The sequence below is a fragment of the Triticum aestivum genome, chromosome 4A (genome assembly GCF_018294505.1).
Source record: "Triticum aestivum cultivar Chinese Spring chromosome 4A, IWGSC CS RefSeq v2.1, whole genome shotgun sequence".
Lineage (NCBI taxonomy): Eukaryota > Viridiplantae > Streptophyta > Magnoliopsida > Poales > Poaceae > Triticum > Triticum aestivum.
In genome coordinates this window covers 29,341,325-29,350,605 of record NC_057803.1, presented here as the reverse complement: position 1 = coordinate 29,350,605, position 9,281 = coordinate 29,341,325, and positions in this window count along the sequence as shown.

The window sequence follows — 9,281 nt, the reverse complement described above, 5'->3', positions numbered from 1 at the left end:
TATGTGCTCATAGATTTTATTGTTCTTGACATAGATTGCAATCCTTCATGTCCTATTATTCTTGGTAAACCTTTCCTTAGAAGGATTGGTGCAATTATTGATATGAAGGAAGGGAATATTAGATTCCAATTTCCGTTAAGGAAAGGTATGGAACACTTCCCTAGAAATAAAATAAAATTACCATATGAATCTATTATGAGATCCACTTATGGATTGCCTACCAAAGATGGCAATACCTAGATCTATCTTCGCTTTTATGCCTAGCTAGGGGCGTTAAACGATAACACTTGTTGGGAGGCAACCCAATTTTATTTTATTCCTTGATATTTTTTTCTCCTGTTTAGTAATAAATAATTTATCTAGCCTATGTTTTGGTTCTGTTTTTAGTGTTTAATTAGTGTTTGTGCCAAGTAGAACCATTGGGAAGACTTGGGGAAAGTCTTTTTGATCTTGCTGTAAAAAACAGAAACTTTAGCGCTCACGAGAATTGCTGCCATTTTTATTTAGAAAGTTATATTTAGTTAATTCTTTTTGAAGATGATTAATAGATAAATTAATCACGTCCAGAAATTTATTTTAGAATTTTTTGGGTTCAGAAGTTTGTGTTAGCTACAGATTACTACAGACTGTTCTGTTTTTGACAGATTCTGTTTTTCGTGTGTTGTTTGCTTATTTTGATGAATCTATGGCTAGTAAAATAGTTTATAAACCATAGAGAAGTTGGAATACAGTAGGTTTAACACCAATATAAATAAAGAATGAGTTCATTACAGTACCATGAAGTGGTGTTTTGTTTTCTTTCACTAACGGAGCTCACGAGATTTTCTATTTTGAGTTTTGTGTTGTGAAGTTTTCAAGTTTTGGGTAAAAGATTTGATGGATTATGGAACAAGGAGTGGCAAGAGCCTAAGATAGGGGATGCCCATGGCACCCCAAGATAATCTAAGGACACCTAAAAGCCAAAGCTTGGGGATGCCCCGGAAGGCATACCCTCTTTCGTCTACTTCCATCGGTAACTTTACTTGGAGCTATATTTGTATTCACCACATGATATGTGTTTTGCTTGGAGCGTCTTGTATTATTTGAGTCTTTATTTATTAGTTTACCAGAATCATCTTTGCCGTACACACCTTTTGAGAGAAACACACATGATTTGAAAATTATTAGAATACTCTATGTGCTTCACTTATATCTTTTGAGTTATATAGTTTTTGCTCTAGTACTTCACTTATATCTTTTAGAGCACGGTGGTGGATTTGTTTTATAGAAATTATTATTCTCTCATGCTTCACTTATATTATTTTGAGAGTCTTAAACAGCATGGTAATTTACTTAAACTGGGGAATTAATCCGAGTATGCTAGGCATTCAAGATTAGTATAAAAAATCTTATGTGTGTGCTGAATACTAAGAGAAGTTTGATACTTGATAATTGTTTTGAGATATGTAGATGGTGATATTAGAGTCATGCTAGTTGAGTAGTTGTGAATTTGAGAAATACTTGTGTTGAAATTTGTGATTCCCGTAGCATGCACATATGGTGAACCGTTATGTGATGAAGTCGGAGCATGATTTATTTATTGATTGTCTTCCTTATGAGTGGCGTTCGGGGATGAGCGATGGCCTTTTCCTAACAATCTATCCCCCTAGGAGCATGCGTGTAATACTTTGTTTCTATAACTAATAGATTTTTGCAATAAGTATGTGAGTTCTCTATGACTAATGTTGAGTCCATGGATTATATGCACTCTCACCCTTCCACCATTGCTAGCCTCTCTAATACCGCGCACCTTTCGCCGGTATCATACACCCACCATATACCTTCCTCAAAACAGCCACCATACCTACTTATCATGGCATTTCCATAGCCATTTCGAGATATATTTCCATGCAACTTTCCACCGTTCCGTTTACTATGACACGCTCCATCATTGTCATATTGCTTTGCACGATCATGTAGTTGACATTGTATTTGTGGCAAAGCCACCGTTCATAATTCTTTCATACATGTCACACATGCATCATTGCACATCCCAGTACACCACCGGAGGCATTCACATAGAGTCATATTTTGTTCTAAGTATTGAGTTGTAATTGTTGAGTTGTAAGTAAATAAAAGTGTGATGGTCATCATTTTTAGAGCATTGTCCTAAGTGAGGAAAGGATGATGGAGACTATGATTCCCCCACCAGTCGGGATGAGACTCTGGACTAAAAAAGAAAAAAGAGCCCATAAAATAAGAGAAAGGGCCCAAATACAAAAATGAGAGAAAAAGAGAGAAGGGACGATGCTACTATCCTTTTACCACACTTGTGCTTCAAAGTAGCACCATGATCTTCATGATAGAGAGTCTCCTATGATATCACTTTCATATACTAGTGGGAATTTTTCATTATAGAACTTGGCTTGTATACTCCAATGATGGGCTTCCTCAAAATGCCCTAGGTCTTCGTGAGATATATTGCCATGCAACTTTCCACCGTTCCGTTTACTATGACACGCTCCACCATTGTCATATTGCTTTGCATGATCATGTAGTTGACATTGTATTTATGGCAAAGCCATTGTTCATAATTCTTTCATACATTTCACTCATGCATGATTGCACATCCTGGTACACCGCCGGAGGCATTCACATAGAGTCATATTTTGTTCTAAGTATTGAGTTGTAATTGTTGAGTTGTAAGTAAATAGAAGTATGATGATCATCATTTTTAGAGCATTGTCCCAAGTGAGTAAAGGATGATGGAGACTATGATTCCCCCACCAGTCGGGATGAGACTCCGGACTAAATAAGAAAAAAGAGGCCATAAAAAAGAGAAAAGGCCCAAATAAAAAAATGAGAGAAAAAGAGAGAAGGGACAATGCTACTATCCTTTTACCACACTTGTGCTTCAAAGTAGCACCATGATCTTCATGATAGAGAGTCTCCTATGATATCACTTTCATATACTATTTGGAATTTTTCATTATAGAACTTGGCTTGTATATTCCAATGATGGGCTTCCTCAAAATGCCCTAGGTCTTCGTGAGCAAGCGAGTTGGATGCACACCCACTTAGTTCCTTTTGTTGAGCTTTCATATACTTATAGCTCCGGTGCATTCGTTGCTTGGCAATCCCTACTCACTCGCATTGATATCTATTAATGGGCATCTCCATAGCCCGTTAATACGCCTAGTTGATGTGAGACTATCTTCTCCCTTTTTGTCTTCTCCACAACCACCATTCTATTCCACATATAGTGCTATGTCCATGGCTCACGCTCATGTATTGCGTGAAGATTGAAAAAGTTTGAGAACACCAAAACTATGAAACAATTGCTTGGCTTGTCATCACGGTTGTGCATGATTTAAATACTTTGTGTGGTGAAGATAGAGCATGGCCAGACTATATGATTTTGTAGGGATAACTTTCTTTAATTGGCCATGTTATTTTGAGAAGACATAATCGCTTAGTTAGTATGCTTGAAGTATTATTATTTTTATGTCAATATTAAACTTTTGTCTTGAATCTTTCAGATCAGAATATTCATACCACAATTAAGAGAATTGCATTGAAATTGTGCCAAGTAGCATTTCACATCAAAAATTCTGTTTTTTCAACATTTACCTACTCGAGGACGAGCAGGAATTAAGCTTGGGGATGCTTGATATGTCTCCAACATATCTATAATTTTTTATTGTTCCATGCCATAGTATATTTTTTTGGACATTATTGGGCTTTATTATACACTTTTATATTATTTTTGGGACTAACCTATTAACCGGAGGCCCAGCCCAGAATTGTTGTTTTTTGCCTATTTCAGAGTTTCGCAGAAAAAGAATATCAAACGGAGTCCAAACGGAATGAAACCTTCGGGAACGTGATTTTTGAAACGAACGTGATCCAGAGGACTTGGACCCTACGTCAAGAAAGCAACCAGGAAGGCACGAGGTAAAGGGGCGCGCCCTCCACCCTCGTGGGGCCCATTTTGGCCCACCAACATACTTCTTCCTCCTATATATACCTACGTACCACCAAACTACCAGATGCGGAGTCAAAACCCTAATTCGACCGCCGCAACCTTCTGTACCTATGAGATCCCATCTTGGGGCCTTTTCTGGAGCTCCGCCGGAGGGAGCATTGATCACGGAGGGCTTCTACATCAACACCATAGCCTCTCCGATGATGTGTGAGTAGTTTACCTCAGACTTTCGGGTCCATAGTTATTAGCTAGATGGCTTCTTGTCTCTTTTTCGATCTCAATACAATGTTCTCCCCCTCTCTAGTGGAGATCTATTCGATGTAATCTTCTTTTGCGGTGTGTTTGTTGAGACCGATGAATTGTGGGTTTATGATCAAGTTTATCTATGAACAATATTTTAATCTTCTCTGAATTCTTTTATGTATGATTGGTTATCTTTGCAAGTCTCTTCGAATTATCAGTTTGGTTTGGCCTACTAGATTGATCTTTCTTGCAATGGGAGAAGTGCTTAGATTTGGGTTCAATCTTGCGGTGTCCTTTCCCAGTGACAGTAGGGGCAGCAAGGCACATATTGTATTGTTGCCATCAAGGATAACAAGATGGGGTTTATATCATATTGCATGAGTTTATCCCTCTACATCATGTCATCTTGCTTAAAGCATTACTCTGTTCTTTTGAACTTAATACTCTAGATGCATGCTGGATAGCGGTCGATGTGTGGAGTAATAGTAGTAGATGCAGGCAGGAGTCGGACTACTTGTCTCGGACGTGATGTCTATATACATGATCATACCTAGATATTCTCATAACTATGCTCAATTCTGTCAATTGCTCGATAGTAATTTGTTTACCCACCGTAATACTTATGCTCTTGAGAGAAGCCACTAGTGAAACATATGGCCCCCGGGTCTATTTTCTATCATATTAATCTTCCATCAACAAGCTATTTCTTGCACCGTTTTTATTTTGCTTAATTTACTTTGCATCTTTATCATAAAAATACCAAAAATATTATCTTATCATATCTATCAGATCTCAGTTTCGTAAGTGCCGTGAAGGGATTGACAACCCCTTTATTGCGTTGGTTGCGAGGATTTTATTTGTTTGTGTAGGTGCGAGGGACTCGTGCGTGGCCTCCTACTTGATTTATACCTTAGTTCTCAAAAACTAAGGGAAATACTTATGCTACTTTACTTCATCACCCTTTCCTCTTCAAGGAAAACCAACGCAGTGCTCAAGAGGTAGCAAGAAGGATTCCTGGCGCCGTTGCCGGGGAATCTACGCGAAACTCAACATACCAAGTACCCATCACAAACCCTTAGCTCCCGCATTACATTATTTGCCATTTGCCTCTCGTTTTCCTCTCCCCCACTTCACCCTTGCCGTTTTACTCGCCCACTCTTTTCCGTTCGCCTCTTTTTCATGTGCTTCTTGTTTGCTCGTATGTTGGATCGCTTGCTTGTCACGATGGCTCTACCTAGATTTGGTGATCTTCACCTTAAAAGGTTAGAAGAGATCAAAACTCTAGATATTAATGAACCCACTATTTTGGATTTCAAGGATTTTAATTATTATAATTTCTCTTTGATAGATTTTATTTCCTTGTTGCAATACATACTAAATTCTCCATAGGCTTATAGTCAAAATAAAGCTTTTACGAAACATATCGTGGATGCTTTGATGCAATCTTATGAAGAAAAACTTGAGTTGGAAGTTTCTATCCCTAGAAAACTTTATGATGAGTGGGAACCTACTATTAAAATTAAAATTAAAGATCATTAATGCTATGCTATGTGTGATTTGGGTGCTAGTGCTTCCACGATTCCAAAGACTTTGTGTGATTTGCTAGGTTTCCATGATTTTGATGATTGCTCTTTAAACTTGCACCTTGCGGATCCCACTATTAAGAAACCTATGGGCAGAATTAATGATGTTCTTATTATTGCAAATAGGAATTATGTGCTCGTAGATTTTATTGTTCTTGACATAGATTGCAATCCTTCATGTCCTATTATTCTTGGTAGACCTTTCCTTAGAACGATTGGTGCAATTATTGAGATGAAGGAAGGGAATATTAGATTCCAATTTCCGTTAAGGAAAGGTATGGAACACTTCCCTAGAAAGAAAATTAAATTACCATATGAATCTATTATGAGAGCCAGTTATGGATTGCCTACCAAAGATGGCAATACCTAGATCTATCTTCGCTTTTATGCCTAGCTAGGGGCGTTAAACGATAGCGCTTGTTGGGAGGCAACCCAATTTTATTTTATTCCTTGATTTTTGCTCCTGTTTAGTAATAAATAATTTATCTAGCCTCTGTTTTAGTTGTGTTTTTTGTGTTTAATTAGTGTTTGTGCCAAGTAGAACCGTTGGGAAGACTTGGGGAAAGTCATTTGATCTTGCTGTAAAAAACAGAAACTTTAGCGCTCACAAGAATTGCTGCCATTTTTATTTCGAAAGTGATATTTAGTTAATTATTTTTGCATATGATTAATAGATAAATTACTCACGTCCAGCAATTTATTTTAGAAATTTTTGGGGTTCCATAAGTTTGCGTTAGCTACTGATTACTACAGACTGTTCTGTTTTTGACAGATTCTGTTTTTCGTGTGTTGTTTGCTTATTTTGATGAATCTATGGCTAGTAAAATAGTTTTAAAACCATAGAGAAGTTGTAATACAGTAGGTTTAACACCAATATAAATAAAGAATGAGTTCATTACTGTACCTTGAAGTGGTGTATTGTTTTCTTTCGCTAACGGAGCTCACGAGATTTTTTATTTTGAGTTTAGTGTTGTGAAGTTTTCAAGTTTTGGGTAAAAGATTTGATGGATTATGGAACAAGTAGTGGCAAGAGCCTAAGATAAGGGATGTCCATGGAACTCCAATATAATCTAAGGACACCTAAAAGCCAAAGCTTGGGGATGCCCCGGAAGGCATCCCCTCTTTCGTCTAGTTCCATCGGTAACTTTACTTCGAGCTATATTTGTATTCACCACATGATATGTGTTTTTCTTGGAGCGTCTTGTATTATTTGAGTCTTTATTTATTAGTTTGCCACAATCATATTTTATGTACACGCATTTTGAGAGAAACACACATGATTTGAAAATTATTAGAATACTCTATGTGCTTCATTAATATCTTTTGAGTTATATAGTTTTTGCTCTAGTACTTCACTTATATCTTTTAGAGCATGGTGGTGGATTTGTTTCATAGAAACTATTATTCTCTCATGATTCACTTATATTATTTTGAGAGTCTTAAACAGCATGGTAATTTACATAACCTGGGAAATTAATCCTAGTATGCTAGGCATTCAAGATTAGTAAAAAAATCTTATGAGTGTGCTGAATACTAAGAGAAGTTTGATACTTGATAATTGTTTTGAGATATGTAGATTGTGATATTAGATTCATGCTAGTTGAGTAGTTGTGAATTTGAGAAATACTTGTGTTGAAGTTTGTGATTCCCGTAGCATGCATGTATGGTGAACCGTTATGTGATGAAGTCGGAGCATGATTTATTTATTGATTGCCTTCCTTATGAGTGGCGGTCGGGGAAGAGCGATGGTCTTTTCCTACCAATCTATCCCCTAGGAGCATGCGCGTAGTACTTTGTTTCGATAACTAATAGATTTTTGCAATAAGTATGTGAGTTCTTGATGGCTAATGTTGAGTCCATGGATTATACGCACTCTCACCCTTCCACCATTGCTAGCCTCTCTAATACCGCGCACCTTTTGCCGGTATCATACACCCACCATATACCTTCCTCAAAACAGCCACCATACCTACCTATCATGGCATTTTCATAGCCATTCCGAGATATATTGCCATGCAACTTTCCACCATTCCGTTTACTATGACACGCTCCATCATTGTCATATTGCTTTGCATGATCATGTAGTTGACATTGTATTTGTGGCAAAGCCACCGTTCATAATTCTTTCATACATTTCACTCATGCATGATTGCACATCCTGGTACACCGCCGGAGGCATTCATATAGAGTCATATTTTGTTCTAAGTATTGAGTTGTAATTGTTGAGTTGTAAGTAAATAGAAGTGTGATGATCATCATTTATAGAGCATTGTCCCAAGTGAGTAAAGGATGATGGAGACTATGATTCCCCCACAAGTCAGGATGAGACTCCGGACTAAATAAGAAAAAAGAGGCCATAAAAAAGAGAAAAGGCCCAAATAAAAAAATGAGAGAAAAAGAGAGAAGGGACAATGCTACTATCCTTTTACCACACTTGTGCTTCAAAGTAGCACCATGATCTTCATGATAGAGAGTCTCCTATGATATCACTTTCATATACTATTTGGAATTTTTCATTATAGAACTTGGCTTGTATATTCCAATGATGGGCTTCCTCAAAATGCCCTAGGTCTTCGTGAGCAAGCGAGTTGGATGCACACCCACTTAGTTCCTTTTGTTGAGCTTTCATATACTTATAGCTCTAGTGCATCCGTTGCATGGCAATCCCTACTCACTCACATTGATATCTATTAATGGGCATCTCCATAGCCCGTTAATACACCTAGTTGATGTGATACTGTCTTCTCCCTTTTTGTCTTCTCCACAACCACCATTCTATTCCACATATAGTGCTATGTACATGGCTCACGCTCATGTATTGCGTGAAGATTGAAAAAGTTTGAGAACACCAAAAGTATGAAAAAATTGCTTGGCTTGTCATCGGGGTTGTGCATGATTTAAATACTTTGTGTGGTGAAGATAGAGCATAGCCAGACTATATGATTTTGTAGGGATAACTTTCTTTGGCCATGTTATTTTGAGAAGACATAATCGCTTAGTTAGTATGCTTGAAGTATTATTATTTTTATGTTAATATCAAACTTTTTTCTTGAATCTTTCGGATATGAATATTCATACCACAATTAAGAGAATTACATTGAAATTATGCCAAGTAGCATTCCACATCAAAAATTCTGTTTTTTTATATTTACCTACTCGAGGATGAGCAGGAATTAAGCTTGGGGATGCTTGATACGTCTCCAACGTATCTATAATTTTTTATTGTTCCATGCTATATTATATTCTTTTTTGGACATTATTTGGTTTTATTATACACTTTTATATTATTTTTGGGACTAACCTATTAACCGGAGGCCTAGCCCAGAATTGTTGTTTTTTGCCTATTTCAGAGTTTCGCAGAAAAAGAATATCAAACGGAGTCCAAACGGAATGAAACCTTCGGGAATGTGATTTTTGAAATGAACGTGATCCAGAGGACTTGAACCCTACGTCAAGAAAGCAACCAAGAAGGCACAAGGTAGAGGGGCGCG